At 52.8% G+C, this 10,777-nt stretch overlaps 1 protein-coding gene across 6 annotated transcripts in view; it reads left to right on the top strand.

Annotated features, from left to right (window-relative positions):
• The window catches only part of LZTS3 (leucine zipper tumor suppressor family member 3), an 88,148-nt gene that overhangs the window by 36,016 nt on the left and 41,355 nt on the right, over positions 1–10,777 (top strand). For 3 of the 6 annotated variants that reach the window (XM_090035085.1, XM_090035079.1, XM_090035081.1), the window contains exon 1: positions 8,657–10,308. The exons of the other annotated variants lie outside the window; for them this stretch is intronic. The gene's annotated coding sequence lies outside the window, so the exon portion shown is untranslated. Of the gene's footprint in view, positions 1–8,656; positions 10,309–10,777 lie in introns of those variants that run through there. 6 annotated transcript variants of the gene reach the window in all.

Raw genomic sequence — 10,777 nt, 5'->3', positions numbered from 1 at the left:
TTTAGGGACCACAGCTCGGAGGGATTCGGTTCCGACTCCCAGACCCCGGTCATTGCCACAGACGTACATCAATTTACCGCTCCAAGGCGTTTCCTGACTGTTCGTCCACTGCTGTCTTTGTAGCTTCTGACCTCTTGCCATGGTGCTGGGGCACTGGGGGAGTTAATACGTTTCCCCCTTATATACACTGCCCAGTGGGGTTTTCAGCCTCAGTCTTTTGGTACCATGGCTTGAATGAGGGGCATAGGCTGGATAGGGCCATATGTACCAGGACTGGACCTGAGTTGCTGGCTGGATTGGAGCCCCATGTATGCCTGGATCAGGCCCAAGCCGCCTCTGCATGCCGATCTAGCACGCTTTCCAGCCTATGAGAAAATTTGGCAGCGGGGCAGCAGCAGTGACTACCACCACCCCATTTCGGGGCCTGTGGGTCAGATGGGGTAGCTCCACAGACTAGATCCGGCCTGTGGGCCAGTGGCTGAGCACCCCTATCCTAAAGGATCTGAAGTCCTCTCATTCTCCAGGTAGGAAGAATGTCTCCCCTGTCCAGAAACAACTTGCTTGCACCACAGCCTCGACAGAGATGCTCCCCAAGTGACCCCATCTACCTGCTCCTACTTCCACACGCCGCACATGGGACCATGGTGGTGAAGCCACTCCAGAGTCACCTCCCACGGCCACTGTCCGGACTTCAATCTGCGGTAGGTCTGAGAATAGCCACTTGCCAGAACTGGACGTAGGCAGAGCAGGAGCAGGTCGGGGGAGCTCAGTGCTTGGCGGTCGTCCTGGGTTCGGTACAAACATGCCCTAAGCCTGGCTGACCTCCCCGAACATGGAATGAGCTAAGGGCATGAGCTGTGCCTTTGCTGAATAGAGCACGCTCTCCTCCAGACACGTTTAATGGGAGATCGCCTTTGTTTTAGAGATCGGGACGTTCTCATTGCAAAGGAGCTGGCTTCGAATGCATCGCATTGCAAGATGGGAGTGGAGAAAATGGAACCCGGCTCTTCGCCTAGCTGGAAAACACAGGGAAAGCTGTGTCAGGGTTGACCGTAGGTCTACAAGTAACTTAGGCAAAAATTTCTGTAGCACCGCTGGGATAGAGAGGATCCTGCCTCTGGCAGGGGGTTGGACTAGATGACCTCTGAGGTCCCTTCCAGCCCAACTTCTCCAGGCAAGGTTTGGCCGCAAGTTCCAGCCATGTGTGTAACCTCATTGCAGGACAAGTGAGCTGTAACCAGGTTCCTTGGCACAGTTAGTGTGTGCCTAGGGTAGCTCTGGTCAGAGGAGTGCCCAAAAGTTTGGATGCTTACCAAGGACTAAGCCAAACCTCTCAAATCAACCCGGTGGCCTTCTACGACCCGGTCACCAAATCCTTAGTCGCAGGGGGAGCAGTGGGCACCGTCTTCCTGGACTTTCGGAAGGCCTTCGACACTGTCTCTCACCCCGTTCTCATCAAGACATTGGGGGCTGTGGTGTCGACCCCCACACAGTCAGTTGTGTCGCCAGCTGGCCGGAGGGCCGCACCCAGAGAGCGGTGGTGGACGGGTCATGTTCGACCTGGAGGGATGTGGGCAGTGGGGTCCCCCGGGGCTCGGTCCTTGGGCCCGCACTGTTCAACATCTTCATCAGTGACTTGGACGAGGGGGTAAAAAGCACCTGCTCAAATTTGCTGACAACACTAAGATGTGGGGGGATGCGGGCACGCTAGAAGGGAGGAATAGGCTGCAATCGGACCTAGGCAGGTTACAGGGGTGGGCGGATGAGAACAGGATAGGATTCAGCACTGACAAGTGCAAGGTGCTGCACCTGGGGAGGAACAACCGGCACCATCCCTACAGGCTGGGGAACTCCCCTCTTGTCAGCACGGAGGCAGAAAAGGATCTTGGAGTCATCATTGACTCCAGGATGAGCATGGGCCGGCAGTGTGGGGACGCGGTCAGGAAGGCCACCCGCACCTTGTCATGCATCCACAGATGCATCTCGAGCAGGTCCAGGGAGGCGATCCTCCCCCTCTATGCGGCACTGGTCAGGCCGCAGCTGGAGGACTGCGTCCAGTTCTGGGCTCCGCACTTCAGGAGGGACGTGGACAGCATGGAGAGGGTCCAGAGGAGGCCACTCGCATGATCCAGGGACAGCAGGGAAGGCCTCCACAAGAGAGGGCTGAGGGGGATCTAGTGGCCTGTTACAAACTAGTCAGGGGGGACCAGCAGACATTGGGGGAGACCCTTTTCCCCCGAGCACCGCCAGGAGTGACCAGGAACAACAGTCACAAGTTGGAGAGGGGAGATTCAGACTAGACTTTAGGAGGCGCGACTTCACGGTCAGGGCGGCTAGGGTCTGGAGCCAACTTCCAAGAGAAGTGGTGCTGGCTCCTGCCCTGGGGGTCTTCAAGACAAGCCCGGACAATCACCTTGCCGGGGTCGTTTGACCCCAGTACTCTTTCCTGCCATGGCGGGGGGTCGGACTCGATGATCTGCTCAGGGCCCTTCCGACCCGACCAGCTATGAAACTATGAAGTCTGCCGTGCTGGGCTGGTGTCTTGGGAGAGCTCTGTTGCTTCTGGCTGGAAGCAGTGTGAAATGTTGCATATCTTCTCAGGTGTTAATACCTCTGCCTCCGACGCATTTTAGAGCCAGGAAGTGCAGGCTTTGTAACCATAACCCTCTCCCTTGCTGCACAGAGGCTTGGCTCACAGTTTGTGAGAAGGGGCTCAAGGGACGAGCGTGTCTTCAATGTCTCCATCAGACAGGCAGGCGGAAAGCGGGGAATTGGTTCTTAACCCCAAATTACAGTCTGATCCGCAGCCCTATCAAGTCCATGGCACTAGTCCGCTCAAGTGAAATATGAGGGCTTTGCTGCACGAGGAGCTGAGTGCTCAGCGCCTGGTAGGATTTAGCCTGCACAGAGAGCAAGAATTGAAGACAACCCAGGCCCCAAGTCTAGGGGCTGTTTAGCCTCCTCATCATGCTGCTGGCTGGGTGCATGGTCCCCGTACCCAGCGGTAACTCCCCGTTAGCACTGTAGAGCAGCAGGTGCAGTCCTTGAATTTAAGTACTGGGTAACTACATGCCTGGTTGCCTCCTTGCTTCGAGGGATGACCTAATGGTTGGGTGAGGGGGGAGGTAGAAGCCTTCTTTCTTAATAAGGGCTTTTGGGTCTGGCTTGGCAGGGGCTCCGGCTTCCCAGGTGATGCTTTGGTGAACCACCGCCCCGGCGAGGGGAGACGATGCACCTGACTGCCTCTTGGAAAGAAAATCGCTTGCAAGTTGCATTTTTTTTTAAAAAAAGGAAAAAAACAGCAATCTTGTATAATTCAAACACTGCAATTAAAACCGCTTGACTGCAGAGAAGCTGCTATTTATATTCCACCGCAGCGCGGAGGCTGCTCTCAGAAGGCTTACACGACAACACGGCTCGGCTCGGCTCGGCGCCGCTTGCTCTTTGGGTAGCTGGCATCTGCACGCCGCAGGTTCAAATCCTTCCCGGGTCAGCGCTCTGCTGCAAGAATCCTCTTCCTGAACCCGGTCTGTGTAAGCTGAGCTGGCGAGGAGGAGGTGGAGTTGTTTGATCTTAAAGCTGCATGGTGACGGGGAGGCAGGGGCTGAGCAAGGCTGTGGGGGGCAGCCACGGGAAGGGGCCACGGGGCAGCCCGGCATGCATCGGGTGCTGAGTATGCAGCGTGTCCACTGACTCGTGAGGTCAGATCATCATGACCTTCAGCTGGACAAGGGGGAAAAGGTTTCCCCAGAGTGGTTTCTGTGTCCGCTTCTTCTGTTACGATTCACAGAGCTCCCGAGGAAGGGGACAAGCTCAGTCTCAACTGGCAGCTCCTTCTGCATAAGCTGGCTCCTCTCGGCCTTCGCTGTTTCCCGGCTTTGCAATCCAGTTTGTGATAAGCCTGGACACGCAGCGTGTCCGTAGCTCCTCTGATACCTCCTTCGTGATGGGCTGGGGATCCCCTGGCTCTGAAGTGGAAATCCTCCTGCTTGACAGCAAGATTGATGTGCATAGGCTCAGGGTTTGAACGTGACCGAGGCTTTGGAGTTCCCTCGCGTCTCTACAACATACCAAGTCGTCATAGCGTCTTTCAAAATCTGAGCTCTTAATCACTAAATGAAGAGCGAGCCCGAGGGACTCTTATGTAGTATGATTGATACCTTCTGGCCCCTTTCTTTCATGTATTACTTCAACTGCATAAAGACCCTTACATTTCCTTGAGCTCATTCCTGCATCCTCCTTTTACTACAGCCTTGTTCTCATCTTCATCATCGTCTTCCACCAGTGCTAATGATGATTTTTTCCATTTGTTGTGATCACGCACACAATACACTTGAACTACACTAAACGTATTAGGAAGCAGGTTTGAAATCAAGAGGAGGTCATTCTTTTTCACAAAGCGTGCGATTCCCCTGTGGAACTCACTGCCACAGGGTATTATAGAGGCTGGTAATTTAATTCGGTTCAAATAAGGACTGGACAAATTCATACAGAATAGGTTCAGAGTGGGTATTTAACATGATAGTCATCTCCAAGGTAGGACTTCCCAAGACTGGAAGCTGTAGGGGAAGACAGGCAAGAGACAGGTCAGTCTAGACCTGCATAAAAATTCAGCTTCTGCTCCATGTCACTAGAGAGATGGGAGATTGACCCCAGAGAAGGTAGCATCTCTTTTGGTCTATGTTATGGCTTTTCTGACTACACTGGTTCCCCTTGATGGGTAGAAATGGACTTAGCTAGCAATCCTCAAGATCTGTTTGGCCTCCCAGAGGGGTCTTTTAATCTTTGCATCCTCAGCGGATGAAACCTCTTGCTGAAGGAGTCCTCTGTGACTCTTCCGAGCTCTGTGAGACCCCTGGTAGCGAGGCCTTCCCCCAGTACAAAGATCTTCCCAGTAGCCAGAGCACAATGGGGTCTGGGAGGTACGTCAGCAAGAAGTGGGAAAAAGCAAGAAGGAGAAGAATAACTTTCTGCAACTTGGGAAAGCCAAAAGACAAAGACATGGGAGTGTGGTTTTAGTTCTGACTAATTAGCTGTGCTTCATGCTTAGAAAGCCTGGTAATAGGTGCCTTTGAGAGAGTGCGACAGCACTATTTTCCCATCTCATCTGCCTGTTGTTCATCATCACAGATGTGCCTTCATTCACCCCTGGGAGGCAGCCACAGCTGGGGCACAGCCCAGCAGGTTAGATGGTCCAGCTGCATCTTGCTGCCAGCACGATGCAGCCTCTAGCTGGCATAGCACCCCCATACCTTGCTCCCATGCCACCCCTTGCCTTCAGCATGGAGGCACGGCAGGGGCAGGTAGAGATTCAGGGGGCTGCTGTGCTTTAGTAATGCTGGCGTGGTGGATGGTCCTGGTGGATGTCCCAGTGCATGGTTGGTGGCTCCCAGCAGGAGTGAATCTGGACCAGCACCAGCTGCACAACATCATCCCACAGGAGATCAGGAAGGGCAGGGAGTGAAGAGGAATACTGAATCCCATGCAGGTTGAAAAGGGCTTAACAGGCAGTAGCACCCCTTGCTGGATTTGGTTGCCCAGAGAGACTGTAGACACCCCATCCTTGGGAGTTTCAAAGAGTAGGCAGTGCTCAACCTTTGGCCCCTGGGCTGGATCTGGCCTGCAGAGCTGTCACACACGCAGGTCTGGAAATCTGGCAGGGAGAGAGCAGCAGCGGTGTGAACGGCTCCCAGGGTTGCAGCTATTAACCCTGCCACGGTTCCCCTGCTGCCAGATTTTCAGACCTTCGGGCTGGATGACATGAGCCCGCACACCGGATTGTGCCAGTGTGCAGGGTCACTCGGCAGCTGGATCCAGCTCAGGATCTGGGCCCATGCCACTGAGCACCACTGGGTTCAACAAACACTGGTCTGGAGTGGCTTGGACTGGGGTTACCCTGCTTCAAGCCAGGAGCTGGACTAGGTGACCTCCTGAGGGCCCTTCCAGCTCTCTCTGTCTACCGTCTGGACCCAGACACTAGAGGTAAGTCTCCAGCCAAAAAAGTGCTGTAACCCCAGGTGTCCCGCGCCTCGGTCCTGAAGACGCTCCATCACAACCAAGCAGCAAGCGCATCCTTTGCTTTCCCAGTCTCGGAAAGCAGAAGCTTGTCTGCTCTTGGTGGGCCCAGCAGCACTACACAGCTAGGTCACGTCCCATCTTCCTGCGCTCACATCTGGATGGCTGCTGATATGAGACAAGAGCTACCGATGAGATGACTTTGGCCATGGTGCAGCGCAGCTAGAAAGCAGTGACAGGCGAGCAGGTGATAAGCAGGGTCAGTATCTTGGCACGCAGGGTATACCTACACCTCTCCTGCTGCTGAAAGAATAAGCCCAGTTCTGCTTGGCACGCCTCACCCCAGAAATGGGCTTACGGGGCCCCCGAAAGTACGAAACCCGAGCCTTGGGCCCAGTGCTGGAGGTGTCCCTCAGCATCCGCGCCACCTCATTTCTGGATCGACGCACACAGAGTGGGTGGGTAGGGCCTGCTCTCGTGGCACGGCGACCGATTTCTCTGCGGTCGCAATGTCGACCGACCCAAAAGGATGCGACCAAAATGGCACCGAAGCGCGTCTGCAGAAGCCCCAGGCGTCCGTGATCTGTCTAAACAGACAGACTCATGTCCAGGCTTTGCTGCGTGCCGGGTGAGTCTCAGCTCATGCGCTGAGCTGTCAGCACTGCCACCCTTGCAGTGCAGAGAAGAGGCAGGACTCAGCTGCCCTGAATATAAAGAAGCAGCTTTATTGAAGCTGCCAGACACGGACTGAGTTTGTTGTCCTTGCTGGCTCTCTACCTCGCAGACTGGCTGTCTCTGCTGCCCAGCGTGTCTGTTTAGCATGGTCTGGATTAAGCCACCAGGGAAGGCACTCAGCCCCTGCAGCCATGTCTGCATGGTGACATGCTGTCCTGCCGCCCGAGCATCCTCCACCCAGCGCGAGAGCTGAGCCCGCGATGTCACTAGGGGTTCCTCTGCAGCGCGTCTCCCAGACACAGGCTATTTTTACCTCTCTATGTTTTATTCAGGAAGATAAATGGGGACTGACCCTGGATTTACCTCTTGAACTAAATACTGAGAGAGAAAAGTCCTGCTTACTGCCGCCCCAGAGAGCTGCTGCGGCAGATGTTGCTCCTGTCTTAGCAGGGGAGCCTGTGAACCGCTTCCCTTTACCACGTGCAGGTTGCAGGTCAATAAAACATGGCACTGACTAATGGATCTGGCGCTGGGGTAGCTGTTCTGTGTTCATTCCTTGTCTGGCTTTATGGTCCTGGGAGAGTCTACGCAGCCAAAGGAGTGGAGATACTAAAGCATCTCACACCCTCCGTGTGGGAGGGATATGGGGCTGGCCTGGATGCCATAGCGCTGTCAGAGCCAGTGAAAACACAAGGGAAAGCTGCTGTGTTTTCATCTCATTAACTTTTCACATAATTAGCATCCTTGTGCAAACCCCAACCCCGCAGCATTCACTGCCAGGATTGCTACGCTACCGGGAAGTGGGCAATGGCTCAAAAGGGTGGAGGATATTGCACCTCTTGAAAAATGGCACCTGTTTCTACATCATCTCAGACAGGTTAAATGAAATGCTGTCATTAGCCTGGAGTCAGGCTGAAAAAGGAAAGTTGCCGTAGTGGCCAATACCAAGTTCTAGATCTGGTGTTAGCTCTTTCCTTAGTTGCATCTAACTTCCCCCACCAAGTTCTTCTGAGAGTGAAATGTTCTTTGTTTGGTCGACATCTGTTCAGAAACTAGCCACTAAATTGTTGGCACGGTTTTGAATATATTTAAATTTTGAATATATTTAAAGGTATATTTATATATTAAATATTATTTGAAGATACAGCATTCTCCAGATGTCAGCTTTGGCTTCTTTTCCAGATCTCAGTGCACTTCAAAAAAGAAAAAGAAGAAGAAAAAAAGAAGAGTTATGAGTTAAAGAAAATCGTAGGATGTTATAGATGTTTTCCGATTCTAAATCAGGCCTTAAGAGTGGTGCCTCCCTATAAATATAAATGCCCAAATCGAGAACTGCAGGTGTGAAAGTTAAACCCGTGGATGTTAAAAAGCTCCGTTGCTGAAGTCCTTACAAAGTCAGCAGTCATTTCAGATTCAAGGCAAATCTTTTGCCAAACTAAGTAATTACACTTTGATTTTAACCATTGATGAGTGACCCAAAATTGTTCAGCCCTCTCCAATGAGCTTACCACTGGCATTTATTTATAGGAATGATATCAGTCGCTCACATGCATGCGATATAACTCCTAGAAAGCATTGCAGAATGCGTTTTGTATGGGAGATGCCGCGCACGGTATCGTAATACTTAGGGGTGGCAGTTATAGGATGCGGGTGTTGGTCGGAGGGTGATATGAAGCTTCTGCGTGAGCAATTACTTATGGGGCTTTAGACCAGGCCTTTCAGAAGTGCCTCGTGGATGTGGGTGTTTGGCTCCCAAAAGACAGGTGCTTTCTGAAAAAGAGACCTCTCCTTTTTTTCTCCAAGGGGTCTCTAATGAAGTTCCCCAGAGCTGAGGCACCCAAACTCACACTTGAAAATCCAGACCTTTGTTCTTCTCCAGGATTTTTTATTGTATTTGAAAGGAAGAGACTAAACAACAAAATCATGACCCAACCTGGTTCCCTGCTGTGACCAGGTTCTGCGCGGGGTAGGAGAGTGGTAGATGCAATGCACCTTAGCAGGTCTTTAAACACTGTCTCTTCATTAGTAAGCTAAAGAAATACAGTCTAGAGGACGCTACTGTGAGGTTGGGTACATTATTGTGCTCGGAGAGTAGTCATCAAGGGCTCGATATCAAACTGGTGGTATCGAAGTGGGGTTCCCCAGGGGTCTTCTCTGGGTCTGGCACTGTTCAGCATGTTTATTATGAATGAGAGGACAGGACATCCAGTAAATCTGCAGAGGATACCACGCGGGGTGTGATAGCAGACACTTTGGAGGGTGGGATTAAAAATGACCTTGATAATTCAGAGAAACGGTCTGAATTAAATGGGGTGAAATTCAATAAGGGCAAGTTAATAATCCTGCACTTAGGTACAAACAGTCCAGTGCACAAATGCAAACTGGGGAACTGTCTAGGGTCGCAGTCCTGCAACAAAAAACCCAAAATTTGGTAGACAGCAAGTCAACAGAGTAGTATTGTGGCAAATAGAAATGTGAATAGCATCCAGAGGTGCATTAACAGAAGTGTCACTTCCAGATCAGGGGAAGTGATTTCTCCATCCTATTTAGCCTCCCTTGGAATACTGCACCCAGTTTTGGGCACCGTGCTTGTGGAAAGACGTGGAAATTTGGGAGGAGTTGAGCAAAAAGCAAAAAAATGATCAGAGGTTTGGGAAACGGGACTTACAAGGACCGGTTGGGAGAGCTGGTGTTATTTAGCCTGGAGAAGAGAACAGAAGAGCGAGCAGAGATGTGATGACAGTCTGCCAATTTGTAACAGGTGGCTGGTTACATCGAGGGTGGTGATAGACCCCGGTGCTGTATGATCCTTTTTAAAGGGCTGTGGGGTGCCACAGTGTATTAGCATTGTTAGATCTGCAAACACCTACACGTGATGCACACGATAAACCCAGGGATTTCAAACAGGCAACCAGTGTCCGAAGCATTCAGTCTTTCTGAGTTCTTTGCAGCGTGAGAATTGCTCTAGTTTTTTTCTGTCCACCATTAAAAAGTGGCTGCGCCGTTGAAATGAGGGAGGACGGGGTGCCACTAAATTCAGAAAGGTTATGGAGGGAACCGCTGTGACAGGCTGGTCTCTGCGGCCGCAGGGGAGCGGCACAAAACTGCAGCAAGGGAAACCCAGGCTGGGTATTAAGAAAAATGTTCTCGCTCTGAGGGTGGTCCAGCACTGGAACAGGTGAAGTTGTGAAATCTCCATCCTTGGAAGCGTTTTAGAGCAGGCTAGACGGAGACGTGGCCGGGCTGGTCCTGCCTTGAGCGGGGGGTTGCACTAGGTGACTTCCCGAGCCCTGTTTTCCTGTGGGGCTGCGATTCTCCAGTGCAGGAGCGAAGGCCGGGGGGACGCGATGTGCCTGGGCCGCGGCAGGCAGGATTTTACCTTGGCTTTGCAGGCTTTCTGCCTGCCAGGAAAGAGTTAATGGGACTTCAGGGCGTGAAGAGCCTGCTGGCTTTAGCCAATCAGGCCTGCAGAGGTGCAGCTCTGCCTGCACTACTGGCAACAGGTGATTTCTTGTTTACAGCAGGTATTTCTGCCAGTCCCTGCAGGCAGGGAGCAGGTCGAAGCCACCCCGCAGCCCTGCAAGCAGAGCATGGGAGGAAGGGCTCTGGATCCCAGAGGTAATGGCCACCTGGCTCCTCGTCCCCAAAAGCCTTGTCTGCTCCAGGCTGGGGATGGCGCAGCAAAGGTGCTTCTTTGCAAGAGCCCGTGCTGGTCCGGGAGCATGGCCCTGGGTCCAGGGAGTTATAACAGCCCAGCACGCAGGGAGAGCATCTATGCAGCCAGGCAGGGGGTCTGAGCAAGCAAAGTTATGCCAGGATTAGCCGCTGGCTTCCTGCGCTGTTTGCAGCAAAGCTGCCTCCCCCCCCGCCCCCCCCACACTTAATTCCTTCCTTCCAAATGCTGCTTGTGCAGACCCCCAGTGCCTGCGTCAAAGGCAGCTGGAAGCGTGGGCATGATCGTCGTGCCGTCTTTTATTTGCCTTTCGTGCCTGTATTTTGTTCGGTGGTGCCGTGCGCTGGTGCTGGCTTTCCACCCCCGAGCTGACTGCTTCGGAGAGGTGGCGGGGCGTGTTGGGGGGGAGTTTGC

The sequence above is a fragment of the Crocodylus siamensis genome, chromosome 2, assembly GCF_052110815.1.
Source record: "Crocodylus siamensis isolate JL-2025a chromosome 2, ASM5211081v1, whole genome shotgun sequence".
NCBI classification, from domain to species: Eukaryota; Metazoa; Chordata; order Crocodylia; family Crocodylidae; genus Crocodylus; species Crocodylus siamensis.
The sequence above is the reverse complement of the archived record's forward strand: the minus strand, read 5'-3'. Positions and strand labels throughout refer to the sequence as shown.